The sequence below is a fragment of the Hyla sarda genome, chromosome 1 (assembly GCF_029499605.1).
Source record: "Hyla sarda isolate aHylSar1 chromosome 1, aHylSar1.hap1, whole genome shotgun sequence".
Classification (NCBI taxonomy): Eukaryota; Metazoa; Chordata; class Amphibia; order Anura; family Hylidae; genus Hyla; species Hyla sarda.
The window spans coordinates 496,549,535-496,572,157 of NC_079189.1; the positions used below are offsets into that span (position 1 = coordinate 496,549,535).

At 42.8% G+C, this 22,623-nt stretch overlaps 1 long non-coding RNA gene across 1 annotated transcript in view; it reads left to right on the top strand.

Annotated features, from left to right (window-relative positions):
- The first annotated feature begins 15,761 nt into the window (after positions 1 to 15,761).
- LOC130288663 (uncharacterized) overlaps positions 15,762 to 22,623 on the top strand; it is a 58,018-nt gene continuing 51,156 nt past the window's right edge. Inside the window, exon 1 of the long non-coding RNA XR_008847457.1 lies at positions 15,762 to 15,854. This is a non-coding gene — a long non-coding RNA (uncharacterized LOC130288663). The remainder of the gene's footprint in view (positions 15,855 to 22,623) is intronic.

Here is a 22,623-nt window from a genome sequence, read left to right on the forward strand (position 1 = left end):
GCTATGCCCTTAGGACTATAAAAGGAACAAAATGGTACACCACGTAGATGTACGTATGTGGTATGCACTTATGAGCGGAGTGCAATACGCTCCTCTACGTTTATAACAGTATTTGTCTATATTAGCAGCAGGTGTGTATAGGCCCTTAAGTCTTTAACAGGAACAAAATGGTACACCACCTATGTAGGCACAGGTTACACTTAATAGATTACAATATGCTCCGCTAAGCAACCTGTATTAGGCACTAATAGCAGGTGATTATGGCTTTAAGTGCTCAGCTCACCCTAACTGGCTGGCTACTATTAGCTTTTCAGTTGTACACACCAGTGCAGCAGCACACAATCGCTGTGTACGACACCCAAAATTGCACTTTGTCTCTCAATCTCTCCCTTCCCTATCATTGCTTCTAGGCTGGATTTGGGCTTGAGGTGAATCGCTGCTGTAATACCCCAAAAACTGCACTTTCTCTCTCAATCTCTCTCCCTTCCCTATCAGTGTTTCTAGGCTGGATTTGGCCTTGAGATGAATCGCTGCTGTAATACACCCAAAATTGCACTTTCTCTCTCAATCTCTCTCCCTTTCATATCACTGCTTCTAGGCTGGATTTGGGCTTGAGGTGAATCGCTGCTGTAAAAATGCTTTTCTGTGCAACACACACTGCTCTCTATCCCTCTCTCTCTCTGTAATAAAACGCTGAAGTGACTGGCCGCAAGATGGCTGCCGATTATATAGGGCTGTGACATCACAGGGGTGGATGGCTGCTGATGCGCTGGGCTGCATGTGATTCGGGGTCTACCCCTGTTCCCGCCTTCCCAGCATTCCTTGCCCCACGTCCTGACATGTGGAGCCGCCATCTTAGATGCCCTGGAGCCTGGACTGCACTAAATGGAGTTTAATGAAGTGATTTGTGCAATCGAATCGCGGCGATATTCAGTTTAGTTGCAAATTCGATTTGATTAGTTTAGATTCGATTCGCTCATTCCTAATCGTAAGTTATAGCTGTTTGAGGTGCTATAAAGTAAAAAGGTTGGACAGAGTCTATAGAGTAAAAAGGTTTGACAGAGTGGCCAGGCGGGGAGTGAAAAGCACTTCTGAACACTACACAGGGTTATAACTAACAATCGCAGTTTGTCTCAGGTCTGAGAACCCGGTGTGATCTAAAGTTTTAACATTTCAGAACAACATATCAAAAGTTTATTTAAATCACAGTAATGCTTGAATGGACTGAGAAAAGACCCTCATAAAAGTGCCAGCTGCAGTGCCTTCATAGTTGTGCCTGTCAGTGCCCCAAAAACACAGCCACTGTGTCCTCATTTCAGCACAGAAACCCAGGACACAGTATTTTTATTATAATATGGCCAACCACAAAGACCACATAATGTGCCAGCCACATAGCCATCATACAGTGCCAGTCATCAAAGCCCCAATATAGTGTTAAAGTTGGTCTCTCAGCTTAAAATGTTGCCCGGCACAAGTGCCGGTCTCAGAATCACCATATAGTGCCAAATATCAGAGCACAAATATAAAGTGAATCTGTCAGCTGGATTATAGATACTGGCCTGTCCTACTATTAGCCAAAACAGCTTAAAAAAAACTTGCACCCCCACCTCCTCCCACCCTTCTTGTTGGTGACTGACACGCTTCCCTATATACTTATAAGGGTTACATATAACCCTTGTTTGTATGTATAGTCCTTAAAAATCACATTTTCAGGGCTGAGTAGTGGCAGTTCCAAGAACACCTCCTCAAATTACTGCTGTTAGAAAATCGTTCTCCAGAATATATTTGTCGCACCTCTCATGCTAGCAATGATACCTGAAATTGCTGCAAATAACTCTTTATGGAAGTGAAACCCATTTCCTGTATTACTAAAAGGTTTAATATTGTGCTATTTAGGGGTATATAACAGGGTACATAGATATTTATATGACATAGTTGCTTCGAGTACACAGCATAGTTGCTTGATACTGAGATTTAGCCATGTTTAGCTAATAATGCCATGTTTAAACACAAGGGGTCCTGCAAGCTCAATTCATTTGCTGTAATTGTGCTGGGAAAATGAAGGTGATGATAATTTGTTAATTTTTTTTTTGGTCAATACTGATATTCTGAGGTATAACATCACTAGAACCACTGCAGCCGTTAAACCTGCAGAACAGTCCTTTTCTTCTGTGATATGGTACCTTTACCAGCATTATAAATACATATCTAACAATGAGAGCTGACATTAGCATAGCTTAGTGGATAGTGGACCTTGCTCATCTTAGATTCTTGATGGAACATGAATGAAAGATCTTAACTCTCTTTTGTCATAGTAAGTAGGGGACAGTGCAGCCCTGAACTCACCCCAACCACTGTCCCTACCTACTTGGATGATCCACCCTATATGGTGCCCCTTAACTGGGTGAGAGTCCCTACACTTACTAAGTGTGTGGGGCACTAATAGGAGGGCCAGACGGGCCAGGTAAAAACCAAATGGTAACATCAAGGACAGAATGATTACATGAAAACAGGTATAGTCAAACCAGGAGAGCTGGTCAGATCTAAAGAGCAGACAGACACGGAGTGAAAGTCCAAGCAAATAATTTGGCCGAGAAAGCAAACCTACTCAGATAAGGAATGCTAAAATAGGTCTGTTTAAATAGGCCACCATTCAGGAGGTGTGGAGTGGCAGCGCCACAGCTGTTTTTCACGTCAGGGCAGAGCTGGTCATCAAAGGGACATTGGAATGCACCCGGCAGGGCCGTACAGGGAACAGATGCCGTGCGGGAGGAGGGAAAGGTAACTTTCTAATATCTAGCTGTGATTTATAGTGACAGTAAAGTCAGAAAATAATAAATATGCACATAGAAAAGAAACAGCGTTCGGCACAGCATTTGTCCTGAAATCTAATACACACTGGAAACTGGTGTGGGTGTTCGTGTCGATCATTGGGTGCTCAGCCTGGACAGTGAATAAATCCACAATGCAGACGGTAATGTAGAAATGGAAGGCGGCATTCACCAGGTTCGTAGCAACAAATCTTCGTTATTGAATACAAAATGGTGCAGTGCCAAACATAAAACTCAGGAAGACATGGATGCCGGTTGACCCAGCGCGGTCACAGCTGTATCGTACTTCCGTACTTCATCAGACCTTCTGATGATGGTCTGATGATGTAGGGAGGTACGATACAGCTGTGACTGCGCTGGGGCTCCCGGCTTCCATGTCTTCTTGAGTTATATTTGACACTGCACCGTTTTGTAGTCAATAAAGAAGATTTGTTACTATGAACCAGGTGAGTGCCGCCTTCTATTTCTACATTACCTTCTGCATTGAGCAAAAAATAAATATTAACACTTTTGTATTTCTTCGTGTATGTTCACACGGAAGAAAAATGCTGGCGAGCACAGGAACCTGGCTACTTTTTGGATCTAGGTATTGACATATTCAACCATACTAAGAAAAAAAAAAGTGTATTAGTAAATAAATTATATGTTTAGCAAATTTGTGACATTTAAAAATACAACTTGCCCCACATAAATGCAAGGTGACATATACTGTAGCTACATCATCAGGCCATCTTCTGCTTCTTTGCAGCGGCTAAACTAGGGAAGTTATGCAATTTGCATAACTCCCATTGAGTATATTGGAAGTTACACAAACAGCTACTCTGTTTACATAACTCCAGCAGTTACCTAAACAGCATAGCCCGCGGAGCACAAAATTAGTATAAATAAGAATGATTTCTCAAAAAGGTTTTGCCAAAACCTACACAAAAAAAATTGATGAATCTCCCCTTAAATACATTGCGATTAGTTTAGTAAACTCATCCAACTATTCCACAAGAAAGTGGCTATTATAATGAAAATATTTAAAGGGAGATTCCACTTTAAATTTCATCTGTTTCTCAAGCCAGAATCTTTGATACTGAGATATTGTGATAGGGCTGGAGTTCTAGACACCTGTTCCTAGTTGTCATTTAAAGTATTCTACTTTTGCATTGTGATTAAAATAGAAGACGCAGTACAGTTAGCCAGTTGTTATTCTAGTAGCCTTAAATACAAGTTGGTTTTGTCTGTTAAATCAAGAAGTAGTTGGTACATAAAAGGACAGAGAAATGTCATGTACTACCCTGCAAAGGTTTAATACAAAAAGTGTGTTTAATTTTTTTTTTTCTATTCTTGTATTTTTATAATTCTAAATACACTCATTGACATAAGATAATAATGCACACAATTGAAATCGGATTGCTGCAATACTCACCATGCAGTTAAATCTTTATATCTCATAGATCTATAAATGATTACAGGTGTGGCCCTATTAGTTGCCACAAAATGATATAAAACAGTTCTCAGAAGCTACTCTGGGGTAGTGTACCTCTTGATGAGTGATTGACTGTTAGATATCTCTCTATAACGCACTCAAACACATATTGCCCAGTTGACAGACTTTGCAAGGTATCGCATTAAAAATAAATTTTTACCTCAACATTAAACATGTTATTTTAAAATACAAGCCAGTACAAGCAAAACTTGGCAACATAAGTCCAAATAAAAAATGCTTAATATAGGTTTCCCACAAAGAGAAGCAAACAAGCTGTCTTAAAAATATAGTAATAAAAAAGTTAAATTGGTGCTCATAAAATCCTGTGTACCATGTTGACAATAATGACGCCTTTTGCTACCCAGTGTGTCTATGGGCTATATCCTCCTACTTCTGCGGCTTTTTAACCCCTTAAGGACCAAGCCCATTTTCGCCTTAAGGACCAGAGCATTTTTTGCACATCTGACCACTGTCACTTTAAGCATTAATAACTCTGGGATGCTTTTATTTTTCATTCTGATTCCAAGATAGTTTTTTTTGTGACATACTCTACTTTATGATAGTGGTAAATTTTCAGCGATACTTGCACCATTTCTTGGTGAAAAATTCCAAATTTTGATGAAAAATTTGAAAATTTAGCATTATTTTAATTTTGCATTATTTTAAAATGGACATCCCAAATAAATTATATATTGATTCAGATAAAAAATATGTCTACTTTATGTTTACATCATAGAGTTGACATGTTTTTACTTTTGGAAGACATCAGAGGGCTTTAAAGTTCAGCAGCAATTTTCCAATTTTTCACAACATTTTCAAAATCTTAATTTTTCAGGGACCAGTTCAGTTATTAAGTGGATTTGAAGGGCCTTCATATTAGAAATACCCCATAAATTACCCCATTATAAAAACAGCACCCCTAAAAGTATGCAAAGTGACATTCAGAAAGTGTGTTAACTCTTTAGGTTTTTCACAGGAATAGCAGCAAAGTGAAGGAGAAAATTCAAAATCTTCATATTTTACGCTCGCATGTTCTTGTAGACCCAATTTTTGAATTTTTCCAAGAGGTAAAAGGAGAGAAATCCCCCCAAAATTTGTAACCCAATTTCTCTCGAGTAAGAAAATACCTCATATGTGGATGTAAAGTGTTCTGTGGGCACAGTAGAGGGCTCAGAAGGGAAGGAGCGACAATGGGATTTTGGAGAGTGAATTTTGCTGAAATGGTTTTTGGGGGGCATGTCGCATTTAGGAAGCCCCTGTGGTGCCAGAACAGCAAAAAGAAAAACACATGGCATACTATTTTGGAAAATACACCCCTTAAGGAAAATAACAAGAGGTACAGTGAGCCTTAACACCCTACAGGTGTTTGATGACATTTTGTTAAAGTCGGATGTGTAAAAGAAAAAAAAAATGTCACTCACATGATGGTTTTTCCCCAAATTTTAAATTTTTTCAAGGGGTAATAGGAGAAAATTCCCCCCCAAAATGTGTAACCCCATCTCTTCTGAGTATGGAAATACCCCATGTATGGATGTCAAGTGCACTGCGGGCACACTACAATGCTTAGAATAGAAGGAGTCAAACTTGGCTTTTGGAAAGCAAATTTTGCTGAAACAATTTGTCGCATTTAGGAAGCCCCTATGGCGCCAGAACAGCAAAAAAAAAACAAAAAAAAAAAAACAAAAACACATAGCATACTATTTTGGAAACTACATCCCTCAAGGAATGTAACAAGGGGTACAGTGAGCCTTAACACCCCACAGGTTTTGACAACGTTTCATTAAAGTCAGATGGGTAAATAATTTTTATTTTTTTTCACAAAAACATTTTTTCCGCAATTTTTTTTATTTTTACCAGGGATAATAGGAGAAATTGCACCCCCAAAATTTGTAACCCCATCTCTTCTGAGTATGGAAATTCCCCATGTGGGGACATCAAGTGCTCTACTGGCAAACTACAATGGGTCAAGTAGATGAACCTAAAAAGTTTTATTTAATGTGCCAGTCAGCATGAGGAGACCACATGGTGACACAGCCTGGAGATGGAGTACTGCTGTACTATATATGATTTACATCCACACCCATCATCGGGTAAGGATGCCATTGTGGTACTTGCGGTCGATTGCAGGCAACCTCCATTGTATGCATTTTTTGCTGGGGATTGCCCATAGCAACGGACCACAAGCGCAGGACTTGCTCTCCCTTAGTATAAATGCACATCCGCATTTTGGTTTTGAGCACTTCCTGCCTTTCATCTTAGACCACGCCCCTTTTACTCTGAAATGTTATAGTAATGCGCCTGTATTATCATGTATAGGTAGCATTTAGGTGCACATGTGAGGCCGGTAACTCATCAGCCTACTTGGGTGGGGCTTATAGCCTTCCTGCCTCCTCCCATTGTATGTGTGTTCACTCACACTGGAGGTAACAGTGGGAGCAGCCTGTAAGTTGGACCAAAAACTTTTGTAGTTGCGCATTGGCCCCTGTTTTTTGCTTATCATGCACAGGCAGGTTTAAGGTTAGGTCCCGTGCCATTTGAGAAACCTTGGCGTTGGTGTGCGGGCTCAGGTATGTCCTTCATATAAGTATATACTGGCTAATGTCTCAATTTTATATCAGTTTTGAGTGTTAGTTAATGTCATTGTTACATCCACCACATTAGTGCACCTATATTTGTTGTTGTGTTTTTCTACTGCTGTACTATACAGTGGTCCCTCAACATATGATATTAATTGTTTCCAGGAGAACCATCATATGTTGAAAGCATCATATGTCGAGTACGTATGTCTATGTAAAAATAGTAATTGGTTCTGGGGCCTCGGAACCATTGTATGTTGAATACATATCTCTATGGGAAACTGCCAATTGGTTCTGGGATGACCATTGTATGTGGAGTGTATGAGGAGTGTTTAACAAACCAGGGTGCCTCCAGCTGTTGCACAACTACAACTCCCAGCATGCATGTACAGCCATTGACTGTCTGGGCATGCTGGGAGTTAAAGTTTTGCAACAGCTGGAGGCACACTGATAGGGAAACATTTATGTATGGGGTGTATTGTGTGTATATGTATTGTATGTGATGTGTGACATCGCATACAGTACTGTACAGTTCTTTAAATACCTTCAGGGGGGACAGAATGTCCTCCATTACGATCCTGCCGACTACAGCTCTATAGGAAAGGAAGGGGAGCCGCTCATTGGATGCCTGCAGCAAGATGCTGCAGGCTATTGGCTATGGCTGCACTGGGGGGGCGGGGCTTACACGGAGCTCACAGTGGAAGCCTCCGTGAGTTAGCAGGACAGCATGTGAGTAACAGGAGGCCGAACGGGGCACACGGGGCATTAAACAACTATCTGTCAGTTAGTGAAGTTGTCAGGGCTGTCAGATAGCTGTTTGTACGATGGCCCCGACACACAGCAGCATCATATGTCGATGCTGCCTTCAACATACGATGGGCTCTGAGAGGCCATCATATGTTGAAATGATCATATGTCGGGGCCATCATAAGTCGGGGGATCACTGTATATGATTTACATCCACACCCATCATCGGGTAAGGATGCCATTGTGGTACTTGCGGTCGGTTGCAGGCATCCTCCATTGTATGCATTTTTTGCTAGGAATTGCCCATAGCAACGGACCACAAGTGTAGGACTTGCTCTCCCTTAGTATAAATGCACATACGCATTTTGGTTTTGAGCACTTCCTGTCTGTCATCTTAGACCACGCCCTTTTAGTCGTGTTTTACAGCCTGGAGATGGCAGCAGCATGAGAAGAGAATGACACAGCATGGAAGTGGCAGCAGCATAAGGAGACCATATAGTGGCTGAATGATACAGCATGGAGTTTGCGGAAGCATGAGGAGACCAAATAGTGGCAGCATGAGGAGAACACATGGTGGCAGAATGAGACAGCCTGCAGCTGGCATCAGCATGAGGAGAACATATGGTGGCAGAATGAGACAGCCTGGATGTGGCATCAGCATGAGGAGAACATCTGGTGGCAGAATGAGACAGCCTGGAGCTGGCATCAGCATGAGGAGAACATATGGTGGTAGAATGAGACAGCCTGGAGGTGACATCAGCATGAGGAGCAATATCCAGAAGAAAAAAGAAACACGTAAAACAGCGCACACCCATATTAGATATAAATCAAGAATCCTTTATTAATACATATATAAAAAAAGACAGACAATGTCATTAAAACCACTTAAAAAAGGCCAATAATAGCCGACCGCACAAAACGGGGGAAGCCCCCTCAACGAGGGAACCTCACCCAGGGCACCTGCCTAATGCAATACATAAACAGCGTCCCTATGATATACATGTAAACTGCCACATTGTAATATATTTATCTCAACAACCCATATACAACCTGTATTCTCATGTAGAAAGGTATGATAAGAAAGCATAGGACGATCGATGGAGGAGCGACCAGGCAGGTGCCCCCCTAAAGACCCCACGTGTTCCGTTGCCCGTCGGCCCAAGTGTCCTAAACCTGTTACTGCATGTGATGTGCACTAGACAGTGTTCCTAAACCAAGAAGGTCCTATCCCTATGGGCGCAGCATTAAATATTGGGGCATATTGTGTTTAATAAAGTGTGTGTGTTTCACTTTGTTTCTCTATTTTTTATATTTATAGGTAGTACTACTCCCAGCATGGAACAGACTGTTCCATGATGGGAGTAGTAGTACCTATACTAATAGACAGATCGCCCCGGGTGTCACTCCTGACACCCGATGTAATCGTCCTATCTATTGCAGGGATACGGAGCGTCTCTTTACAGCACTCACATCTCTGCACTATACTCCGGCCGGCCAGTGATGTGAATAGAAATTCACCTCACTCATTCATTTTTTCCACCCAAAGTGGTGATTGGCCAGATAGTTGAGGCCAATCCTCGCTCTCAGTGGGAAATATGAATGAGTGATGTGAATTCTATTTATATCACTGACTGGCCGGAGTATAGTGCAGAGATGCGAGCGCTGTAGAGAGCCGCTCCGCATCTCTGCAATAGATAGGAGTGTCAGGAGTGACACCTGCTGTGATCTGTCCTTAACTGCAGGTACTACTACTCCCAACATGGAACACACTCTGTTCCATGCTGGGAGTTGTAGTACCTGCATTAATAGACAGATCGTAGCGTCACTTCTGACACCTGTTGTTATCTGTCTATTAATGCCGGTACTACTGCTCCCAGCATGGAGCTGAATGCTCCATGTTGGGAGCAGTAGTACCTGCAGTTAAGGACAGATCACAGCGGGTGTTTTATGAGGTATGTTTGGGGTCATTGTCCTGCTGGAAGACCCAAGATCTCGGACGAAAACCATCTTTCTGACACTGGGCTGTAGAGTGTGACCCAAAATCCATTGGTAATCCTTAGATTTAATTATGCCTTGCACACATTCAAGGCACTCAGTGCCAGAGGCACCAAAACAACCCCAAAACATAATTGAACCTCCACCATATTTCACTGTAGGTACTGTGTTCTTTTCTTTGTAGGCCTCATTCCTTTTCTGTAAACAGTAAAATGATGTGCTTTACCAAAAAGCTCTATCTTGATCTCAACTGTCCACAAGACATTTTCCCAGAAGGATTTTGGCTTACTCAAGTTCATTTTGGCAAAATGTAGTCTTTCTTTTTTATGTATCTGTGTCAGCATTGGGGTCCTCCTGCGTCTCCTGCCATAGCGTTTCATTTCATTTAAATGTCGACGGATAGTTCGCGCTGGCACTGATGCTCCCTGAGCCTGCAGGACAGCTTGAATATCTTTGGAACTTGTTTGGGGCTGCTTATCCACCATCCCGACTACCTGCGTTGACACCTTTCATCAATTTTCCTCTTCCGTCCATGCCCAGGGAGATTAGCTACAGTGCCATGGGTTGCAAACTTCTTGATAATGTTGTGCACTGTGGACAAAGGCAAATCTAGATCTCTGGAGATGGATTTGTAACCTTGAGATCGTTGATATTTTCCCACAATTTTGGTTCTCAAGTCCTCAGACAGTTCTCTTCTCCTCTTTCTGTTGTCCATGCTTAGTGTGGACACACAATGCATAAACTAAGTGAACGTCTCTCCTTTTTATCTGCTTTGAGGTGTGATTTTAATGTTGCACACACCTGTTACTTGCCCCAGGTGAGTTTAAAGGAGCATCACATGATTGAAACAATCTTATTTTTCCACAATTTTGAAAGGGTGCCAATAATTTTGGCCAGACCATTTTTGGAGTTTGGTGTGACAGTATGTACAATTTGCTTTTTTTCCTCCCTTTTTTGGTTTAGTTTCAATACACACACAAAGGGAATAAACATGTGTATAGCAAAACATGTGTTACTGCAATCCTTTTCTATGAGAAATACTTCATTTTCTAGAAAAATTTCAGGGGTGCCAACATTTACGGCCATGACTGTATACATTATACAGGAGGATCGCAACAGGTGTCAAAAGTGACACCCAGGGCGATCTGTCAATTAGTACATGTACTACTACTCCCATCATGGAACAGTGTGTTCCATGCTAGGAGTAGTAGTACTACCTTAAAAAAAAGTGAAAAAGGTTAAAAACACAAACACACTTTATTCAACACATTAAAATACATTATTAATAAAAAGTTTAACAAAACTAATTATAACAAATATATTATTTTTAAATTTAAATGGCCCCTTTCTAAATTTTTTGATCCCTGACTGCCCACATAAATTGATCCCTGTTTAAGAATTACTAAAAATGTTATTATAAAAAGGATACATTTCATTAAATACTATTTTTTCCATCACTACTGTATCTTTGAAAAAAAAAATTTTTATTGTTCCTTTATGTCTCAATTACAATAATTATAACTTCATCATATAATTGTAACCAATATAGCCATCAATATCTTCACACATTATTGAAAGAATTAACCCCCCCCCCCCCCTTTACAATTTTCCCAAATTTGGGTCCAGTGCCCTGTCCAACCCATATCACCCACATACATGATTACTGTTTGTTTTAATTAACTCCTCATTTCTCTCCTCTCTTTTCCTTTTCTTCCCCCCCCCTCCCTTTATTTGCACATGAGGGGGGAAGAAAATTCCAATCAATTCCACTCATTTTCCAATTTTCATTTTGGGCCCTGCCACACCATCCAACGCCACCTCCTTCCATTTTTGCACCCCTCCTCTTTCTCCTCCTCACAGCTGCTTATTTTTTTCCAAATGGTATACCATCAATTGTATTTTCTTTAGTTTAGCTTACTCCTCTTGCCAGAAAGAGATGGTATCCTTTCATACCACCATTCTGCCTGACTCTCTCGTGATCTACTGATATGTTTATCGCACATCCTCAGGATCAATAAGCTCGAGGAGAAACCACCTCTTATTCAACCTATCCTATTGTAAACAATTGTGCAGCTTTCTCAATTTTTTTTTTTTTAAGGGGGCAAATCTTCATAGAAGGGCCCACAGCTCCACAACATACGTTCCAAAGAGAGGGGGGGGGGGGGGGGGGTTGGGGGAAGAAAAATAAAATAATTTTTTAATCACATACAACAAATAATTGATTTAAGAAATATTATTTTCTTTTTCTCTTCCCATTCAGAATTCCTATCCATCGTGCATTTTTTACATACCCCCTAAAATCTCTCATTAGGGTCTCCTTGGTCGGACAGAGCACCTCCCCTTACAAAACAATGATCACCTTACCCACCCCTCCCTCCACCCTTCCCAATAAAAAAACACCCCATAGCGGAAGGGAGAAACATTTTTTTAATACATTTTTATTTTACTTTATTCTTAATTAAAGGGGTACTCCGGTGGTTAAGATTTTTGGCTATATTGCATCTTCTTTTAATGTTCAAGTTTTTTGCAATTGACATGTATTATATGTTTGTGTAGCATGTGTCTTTTTTTCTTACCTGTTTGTGGTCCAGGAAGTTCTGTAGTTCTGTGTTGGTTCTCTTACTGTTGTCCACATGTTAGGATTAGGCTGTGGACAACATGTCGTGGCTTTTTTTCCCTCTGTTCTTTCAGAACTGCATGAAAGAGATAAGCCACACCCCCTCATCTCCCCCTCCTGGTGGTCGCAGGTCTGCATGAGAGAAAGAAGCCAGAGCAGGGGGAGAGAGAGGACATACACAGCTCCTCATCTCCCCTCCCCCTGCTCTGTCTTCTGAGGATGCAGGTCTGCACGGGAGAAAGAAGACAGAGAAGATAAGAGTGTTATCTGAAGGGGAGGATAACAAGGTGCACGGGCTGGGGATATATAGACTGCAGGGGAATAAATCTCGGACTAGGGATGATTTCTGTGTGTGAAGGAGGGGGGGGGGAACTCCTGAATGACACATGCTGGGAGTTGTAGTCCCTGTTATGTGTGTGTATGCTAGTGTTTACAAACCAGTGGGCCTCCAGCTGTTGCAAAACTACAACTCCCAGCATGCCCTGACAGCCTTTGGGCAGCTTTTGGCTGTCCGGGCATGCTGGTAATAGTAGTTTTGCAACACCTGGAGGCACCCTGGTTGGGAAACACTGGTGTATGCCCTACAGAGGTGTGGTGAACTACAACCCCCAGGAGACTACAGAGGCAGCATGCTGGTGTTATACCACAGACTGAAGACTCCTGAATGACACATGCTGGGAGTTGTAGTCCCTTTTGTGTGTGTATCCCAGTGTATCCCAACCAGGGCTGATTATATTAGTGTGCTGTGTATAAGGGTGGGTAAAGGGCGGAACAAAAAAAAAAAGGGGGCTGCCCCAAACCAGCAAGGCATGTGGCATGCTGGGATTTGTAGTGTTCAGCACAGCAAGAAACAGGAAATAGAAGCAGATAGGAAAACAAAGTGGGGGATAAAAAGACAACAAAGAACAGAAATGGAGTAGCCCAAAAAACAAGAATAGAAATGAAACAAAAAAAAAAAAGGACAAATTTGGTAAGTGAAAAACAGAAAAACACATTGACCACCGGGGTACCCCTTTAACCCCTCTCCTATCTAAGGTTTTCTACTAGGCATAGTCTCTCTCTCTCTCTCTCTCTCTCGTACCTTTAATCCATTTATCCCAAATTGCATGGAATTTTGACAAACAGCCGACCTTGACTTCCCACCCAAACTCGAAATGTATTATTTTGCGTACTGTAGCATGTAATTCATCAATATTAAGTACTTCTTTAGACATCCATTTTCTCACCACTAACAATCTGGATACAAATTGTACTTTACCTCTTAGAACCTTATCCATCCTTGTTCCTTCCGATCTTCCTTCTCCTATTAACCAGGTTATTAATTTATCTCCCTCCTTTAACTCTAACCTTTTCTCCATCATCCTTATTGTGATCTGTTTTTAATAGTGTTAAAACTCTCTTCCCAAATTTCCCTCCATCCCTTCTCTGTTACTTGTCCTATATCCTTTTCCCATTCTTTCATACTCAAGTGCCTCCACTTCCCTTCTGACATGGGAGGAGCATGGGAGCAGACGTGCACATGGGACGCCGCTCTAATCACCCGGTTCAGCCAGCGGGTGAAATGATCCCTTGTACCTGACTGCTGCTGCAGACATGCAGGAGAGGAGGCTGCTGCTGCCGTGTCCTGCTGCTACCGTGTCTCTGGAGAGGGTTGGCGCGGTCCCGGTGGGAGTGATAAAAAGTGACTAGAGCCGGAGAAGTGGAGCCAGTAGAGAGAGGAAGGCATGGTGGAGGAGAGAGGTGGCGGCTGGAGGTAAAGTCACTGGAGGGCTGCATGGAGCGGAGGCTGTGATCAGTGTGAGATGCTGGAGAGGAGGGGAGGAGAAGAGGCATAAGCTGGGGGAGTGGTGATAGGAGCTGAGCTCCAGTATATACTTAAAGGGAACCAATCATCAGATTTTACCCTATATAATGCTTGGCAAAGCGTTATACAGGGTAAAATCTTTATTTTCACCATTCCCGGGGGATGCTCTTGCCCCCAGGGATGGTGAAGATATGAAGTTATAAACTAGTCACCGCCGCCGTAAGTAGTCACCTGGGTGGGGAGCTCTTCTCCCCTACTCCCGTTCTTCGGCCGGGAGCGACGCCCCCTTCGCTTGATTGTTGGGCCTCGTCATCACTCTGCTCCGTCTGTTCAGTGAGCGGATCAATGACGCGGCCCATCAATCAAGCGGAGGGGGCGTCGCTGCCGGCCGAAGAACGGGAGTAGATGAGAAGAGCTCCCCGCCCAGGTGACTACTTACGGCGGCGGCGGTGACTAGTTTTGAACTTCATATCTTCACCATCCCGGGGGGGGCAGGAGCATCCCCCGGGAATGGTGAAAATAAAGATTTTACCCTATATAACGCTTTGCCAAGCATTATATAGGGTAAAATCTGATGATTGGTTCCCTTTAACATTTACTGCTGGGACATGAGTTAATGAGAGGCAGTGGATATTTGCTGTAGCTGCCTGCTGAATGGATGTGGGGAGATTTTTGTTGGACTGGTTACTGAAGCGAAATAAGGGAGCTGTGTTACTCTGAGAACAGTGGCATTTTATTACCGTTGCTATAGAAAATTGCTGAGCCCCAGTTTTGATTGATATGATTGGATCCCCGTGCTGCTTAAAGGACCCCCTCATTAAGAGTTAACAAATTAAAGGGGTATTCCAGGAAAAAAGTTATTTTCATATATCAACTGGCTCCAGAAAGTTAAACAGATTTGTAAATTACTTCTATTAGAAAATCTTAATCTTTATAATAATTATCAGCTGCTGAAGTTGAGTTGTTCTTTTCTGTCTGACAACAGTGCTCTCTGCTGACATCTCTGTCTGTCTCGGGAACTGTGCAGAGCAGAATAGGCTTGCTATAAGGATTTGCTTCTACTCTGGACAGTTCCCGAGACAGGTGTCATCAGAGAGCACTTAGAAAAGAACAACTCAACTTCAGCAGCTCATAAGTACTGAAAGGATTAAGATTAAGGATTAAGTCATTTACAAATCTGATTATTTTTCTGATGCCAGTTGATATATAAAAAAAGGTTTTTTTCTTGATAACCCCTTTAATCTGTTCAGGACACAGGGTGTATGCATACACCCTGCATCCCGAGTCCTTAAGGACGTAGGGCGTATGGATACGCCCGTGGGAATTCCGGTCCCCGCCGCTAGCCGGTCAGGGACCGGACCGAAGACCAGGATGCCTGCTGAAATCATTAAGCAGGAATCCCGGCGCATTGCTGAGGGGGGTCCTGAGACCCCCCTCCCCATGTCGGCGATTGCAGGAAATCGCATGTCAATTCAGACATGCCATTTTCTGCTATTCCGGGCTGTTCGGGTCCCTGGTGACCCGATCGCCCGGAAAATAGGGATGATCAGAGTTGTCAGTGACAGCCCCGATCATCCTAAGGGATAGGAGTGAGATTGCAATGGTGCCACCCCCTCCTATCCCCTGCCATTAGTAGGCAATGAGTACTGACCAATGGCAGTTGAAGAAGGGGGTTGCCATGGAAACCCCCGCTCTGCCCACCCCTGGATGTCAAGCAGAACGGGGGGAGAAGATGGCGGCCGGTACCTGTGAAGAAGATGCGGTGGGGACCAGCGATCATCGGTGGCATTAGCAGAGATCAGCGGCGCAGGTAGGGAGGTGACGGCGTGGAGCATCAAGGAAGGTGGCAGTAAAGCGATCTTTACTGTTGCCTTCCTAGTGGTTGCCAGACTGAAACTCCCAGCATGCCCAGACAGCCAAAGGCTGTCTGGGCATGCGGGGAGTTGTAGTTTGGCAACATCTGGAGGGTCACAGTTTGAAGACCACTATTACAGTGGTGCCCAAACGGTAGCCCTCCAGATGTTGCAAAACAACTCTCAGCATGCCTAGTCTGCCCAGGCATGCTGGGAGTTGTAGTTCTGTAACATCTGTCCCATCAGATTTTGCAATTTTCATGAAAATTTTGAAAATTGCTGCTATACTTTGAAGCCCTCTAATGTTTTCAAAAAGTAAAAATATGTCCATTTTATGATGCCAACATAGTATTTGTGAATCAATATAAAATTTATTTGGAATATCCATTTTCCTTACAAGCAGAGAGTTTCAAAGTTAGAAAAATGCTAAATTTTCAAAATGTTCATGAAATTTGGTGATTTTTAACCAAGAAAGGATGCAAGTAACGACGAAAATTTACCACTAAAATAAAGTAGAATATGTCATGAAAAAACAATCTCAGAATCAGAATAATCGGTAAAAGCACCCCATAGTTATTAATGCTTAAAGTGACAGTGGTCAGATGAGCAAAAAAGGGCTCAGTCCTTAAAGGGGTATTCCAGGAAAAAACTTTTTTTTTATATATATATATCAACTGGCTCCAGAAAGTTAAACAGATTTGTAAATTACTTCTATTAAAAAATCTTAATCTTTTCAGTACTTATGAGCTTCTGAAGTTAAGGTTGTTCTTTTCTGTCTAAGTAATCTCTGATGACACGTGTCTCGAGAACCGCCCAGTTTAGAAGCAAATTCCCATAGCAAACCTCTTCTAAACTGGGCGGTTCCCGAGACACGTGTCATCAGAGATTACTTAGACAGAAAAGAACAACCTAAACTTCAGAAGCTCATAAGTACTGAAAGGATTAAGATTTTTTAATAGAAGTCATTTACAAATCTGTTTAACTCTCTGGAGCCAGTTGATATATAAGAAAAAAGTTTTTTCCTGGATAACCCGTTTAAGGTGAAAATGAGCTGCATCCTTAAGGGGTTAATCTGCTAATTCTGCCTCCCACTCCCAGAATTGAGGTGTTGGAAAACTATGGTATCTTGAAAGTTAAACAGCGGACTCTGATGTCTCATCATATAGGGGTGAATAAGGACATATCTATTAACATCTAATAATTTAAATTACGGTGGCTGCTTGGATACTAACTATACTTTTTTTAAACTATATAATTAGATTATGGCACTGCTTAAGGACCCTTTTGTTGGGAACAAACAAATTAATCCATTATTGTGGTTCCTGCTCTCAGAATTGCGGTGTTGGAAATTTACGGTGTCTTTAAAATTAAAAAATTGGACCCTGGTGTCTCAATATCTACCCTGTGTATAGCGGGTGAACCAAGGACATTTCTAATAACATCTACTAATATCTAATAACTAAAATTACTGTTTTTGCTTGGACGTTACCCAAATAGTTTTCCATGTATTGAAATATTCAAGAGTTGACTCATATGTGATCTTACATTCAGTTCAGAGGGTGAAATATTGTTCCTTTCTAATTAATTTTTTTTGATTAACAATTTGATAACCCCGTGTATATAGTTACGGGGTAAAATCCTAAGGTAACTTGGTGAGAAGGTGTTAAGAAATAACTGAGCTCTGGAGAAATAATCATGGGGGTCAAAAAAAAAAAATGAAGGGAAAGACGATTTTGCGACCAACCACATGTCGGGGGGTTGGACATCGACCCATCAAAAGGAGAAGGGAGATGGAGCAGTGGGTGGCAGCTCAATGGAAAAAAAATTAGATCCCCAGGGACCAAGGGCGGAAAGATGAGCTAACAAGAACTGGAAAAAAAAAAGAAAACAGTAGTGGAAAATTCTGAGGATGAGATAGAAGAGGAAAACCAGGAAGAAGAAGGGACAAAAGCAATGCTTAATAAAAGATTTGACGGTGTAGAAAAAACAATTGTAGCAATAAGGAAGGTTCAAAGTCAGGTAGGAGAAGTAAGGCAGGAAAGTGTAATATTAAGGCAGGATTTCCCAAAAAATACGGAAAGGCTGAATGAGGTGGAAGAGAAAGCTAAAGGGATGGAACAAAAGGTGGGAAAGACAGAGAAAGAGGTGGGTAAGCTTTCAAGGATGTGTCAAGAACTGTGTGACAAGGTGAAAGACCAAGGGATCCAAGAAAAATGGAAGGAGATGATTGTCGAGGATTTGTAAAGAACTGGATATCAAAAAAATTTGACAAACAATGTCTCTCCACTCTATTTGAAGTAGAGAGGCACCACAGGGTGCCTCCCAAATCTCCCCCACCAGGTGCCCGCCCAAGAACAATCATGGTTAGGCTACAATCGGCGGCAGATAGAGATTCAATTTTGAGGGCGGCTAGAGGAGAGGATAAGGAGATCGATGGTACTAAGATAATGCTGTATCCTGATTATTCGAGGGCAACGCAGCAGGCTAGGTAAAATTTTCTACAAATAAAGATAAGGTTAAGAGAGGCAAACATTAGGTACTCATTATTATTTCTGGCCAAACTCAGAGTGATATATAAGGAAAGGTCATGGTTCTTTACCTCAGTAGAGGAGGCAAATGGGTGGCTGGAAAAAGAAGGGATCAAGTAAATGTAATATGTTATTATTTACTTTAAATAAATATTGACATGTAGCTATGTTGATGGGTAGGAATTTATAAGCTGGCTGGGTGGGGGGCTCAAGATAGAGAAGCTGTCATAAAATGGTCTTGACAATTTCAAAGGAAAGGGGGGGGGGTTGGTATGTTAGAGTTTTTTTTTCCCTCTCTATCTTCTATTGTTTGAATGATGGTTTAGATATGGAAGGTGAGGGGGTTGGCGGATAGGGTGAGGCGGACGGCGGTCTATAAGGTAATAGATAAACACTTACCAGGAATCATCTGTCTGATAAAACTCAGATCTTACATAGAAAATGGATTGCAAAGCAATTCCACTCAATACATACTTGCTACTCAAGAGGGGTAAGTGTGTTAAAGGGGTACTCCGGTGAAAACCTTCTTTCTTTTAAATCAACTAGTGCCAGAAAGTTAAACATATTTGCAAATTACTTCTATTAAAAAATCTTAATCCTTCCAGTACTTATTAGCTGCTGAATGCTACAGAGGAAATTCCTTTCTTTTTGGAACACTGATGACATCATGAACACAGTGCTCTCTGCTGACATCTCTGTCCATTTTAGCAACCGTGCATAGCAGATGTAAGCTAAGGGCAGCATGGTGGCTTAGTGGTTAGCACTGCTGCCTTACAGTGCTGGGGCCTTGGGTTCAAATCCCACTAAGGACAACAATAAATGAACGCTTATTATTATTATTATAATAACGCCAGCAAAGAGCACTGTGCTCGTGATGACATCAGAGAGCATTCCAAAAAGAAAATAATTTCCTCGGTAGTATTCAGCAGCTAATAAGTACAGTAAGGATTAAGATTTTTTAATAGAAGTAACTTACAAATCTGTTTAACTTTCCGGAGCCAGTTGATTTAAAAGAAAAAAGGTTTTCACCGGAGTACCCCTTTAATACATGAAGGGTTAGAAGTGTTGAATTCTAAAGTAGATAAAGAAGGCAGATACGTATTCCTGGTATTAAATTGGGAGGGAAGAAGACTGCTGCTCGCCTTTGTCTATGTGCCACCCCCTTTTACACCTGGAGTATTTAAGGAATTATGTAGGCATGCTAATGATAAAGGAGGTATTCCAATGATGGTGATGGGTGACATCAATGCAGTAATGAGTGAAGAAAAAGATAGGTTAAAGTTAAGGAAGCAGAGGGCTAATGGCCGAATGACAGGCCTAAAGAAAATGGTGGAGGAATTAGGATGGGTTGATTATTGGAGGGAGAGAAACCCAGAATTTAAGGTATACTAATGTTATAATAAATCTAAGAAAACACTATTCCGTATAGATATGGTAATGGGAGATAAGGAGATTATACCATGGATAAAAAATATAACAAATGAACCCTGGAGTATATTCGACCATGCCCCACTGATGGTAGAAATGATAACTAAAAAGACAAGGCATATAAATATGAGAACAGAACAGTTTTGAGTAGAGGTGTGGGGAGAGAATAGCGAAATTATTGGTAAGATACAGGCATATTTTGAGATCGAGGATGGAACAGCATCAGAGGGGATTGTCTGGGACACCTTTTTAAGGGGTACTCCGGCCCCAAGAAATCTTATCCCCTATCCAAATAATAAAGGAAAGGACCCCCGCAATCTAGCATACGGCACCCACCTGTAAGCACTGCAGGAAGCAGTGGGCTGCTCTCAATGTTATGCCTCCCGACCACGGGGACGGAGTATTGTGACGTCACAAGTCCGGCCTCGTGTGACATCACACCCCACCCCCTCAATGTAAGTATATAGTAGGGGGCGTGTCGGCAAAGATCAGTGTTATCGGTGGTCGATTGCTCAAGCCTGGATTTCAGTCTTGGAGCAATCAATCGCCGATCTGACACGATGGAGGCAGGTAAGGAGACCTCCGCTCGTTTTCTAGCTGATTGGGACATTGCGATTTCACCACAATGGTCCCGATCAGCCCAACTGAGGCTCCTTTCACACTATGAATTTCTCTGTTTACAAACTTCCGTCACATGTTCCATCACTACAGCTGCAAAATCCGGTAGTTACAAAACCCCTGACGGCCGTGACTAAATTGCATTGCAGCCTATGGGGTTTTGTAACTGCCCGTTTGCACCCGTATATGCCCGTAATTCATTACGGGCGTTATACAGTGACGGGACATCGTTGCGGAAAAATTACTGCACGCATAGTGTGAAAGGAGCCTGAGCTGCCGGTAAGCTTTTACTTTCATTTTAGATGTGGCAAATTAATTTTGAACGCCGCGTCTAAAGGGTTAATAGTGCGCGGCACAACGATCGGTGCTGAACGCTATTAGCCCAGGTTCCCGGCTGTCATTAGCCACCGGGACCGACCCGGTAGGACGCGGGGTAACGGCGTGACCCCGTGTTATATACCGGGACCGGGCGCAGGGTGTACAGGTATGCCCTGCATCCTTAAGAGGTTAAAAAAGGTATCTCCATCACTTTTTTGGATCCAAAAATGTTCAAAAAAGAATAAAAATCACCTGCAAAAACGCCAAAGTTAAAACCCACATGGTGTTTTTTTACTCCCATTGACTTCTATGGGAGCAAAAAGCCACAATTTCAATGAGAAAAACGCCATTGGCTCAACATGTTGCAACTTTGCAAAACCGCCAAGGAGCTGAAAAAAAGTGAAAAAACGCCAAAAGGATTTAAAAAAGCCAAAATGAAAAACTTTTTTTCATTGATTTATAGCTGACATCTGGCCACAGCGTTTTTTCAATGTAAAAACGCCGTTTTGGCGTTTTTTGGAGTGTTAAGTGGAAACTTAGCCTTAGACATAAATAAAATGAGTTTATCCCCTTAAGGACACATGACGTTCTCATACGTCTCCATTTCCGAGTCCTTAAGGACACATGACGTATGAGAACGTCATGTGTTTTACCGGCCCCCCGCAACCATCTGGAGCGGAGCCGGTGCACGATGCCTGCTGAAATCGTTCAGCAGACATCGGGGCATATCGCCCAGGGGGGTCATTATGACCCCCCATGTCGGCGATGGCCGCAGATCGGTGGACAATTCAGACCAGCGATCTGCGGCGGATTCCGGGTCAATCGGCTCTCCAGTGACCCGGTGACCCGGAATTATTGGCTGATCAGGGCCGTCAGATACGGCCCCGAACAGCCGGAGCCAGCAGGGGTGAGGTGGCACTGGTGCCACCTCACGATCACCCTGAATTCGTCGGCTGGATTACCGGCCGACCAATCAGGGCGCCTGCTGCGGGTGTCACTCCCGCAACCCGCTCCGCCCCTCTTCCGGAGGACATGAGCGGGTGCGGGACGTGCACCCCGGGTGCTGGGGACCCCGATCCCCGGCGTCCCTGTTGGGATCGGGGCCCCAGGAGCAGCGGCGGCGGCGACGAGGAGGGACTGACCCGTGCGGTGAGGATCGTTGGAGGTGAGTGACAGCCTCCTGCTGTTGCTTAGCAACAGCTCCCAGCATGCAAAAAGGGCATGCTGGGAGCTGTAGTTATGCAACAGCAGGAGGCAGACCACCACAACTCCCAGCATTCCCTTATGGGCATGCTGGGACTTGTAGTTTTGCAACAGCTGGAGGCACATTCTTTCTTTGGAAAAGTGTACCTTCAGCTGTTGTATAACTACAACTCCCAGCTTGCACAATCAGCTAAAGTGCATGCTGGAAGTTGTAGTGGTGCATCTGGTGGTTGCATAACTACAACTCCCAGCATGCCCGTTGGCTGTCGGTGACTGCTGAGAGTTGTAGTTTTGCAACAGCTGAAGGCACACTAAGTTAAGTAGCAAACCAGTGTGTCTCCAGCTGTTGCATAACTACAATCCCCAGCATCCCCAGCCAAAGTAGTATGCCTCCAGCTGTTGCATAACTACAACACCCAGCATGCCCTTCCGCTGTCCCTACATGCTGGGGGTTGTAGCTTTTGCAACAGCTGAAGGCACACTGGTTGCAAAACACTGAGTTTGTTACCAAACTCGGTGTTTCACAACCAGTGTGCCTCCAGCTGTTGCAAAACTACAACTCCCAGCATGCACTGATAGACCGTACATGCTGGGAGTTGTAGTTTTGCAACAGTTGGATGTTCCCCCCCCC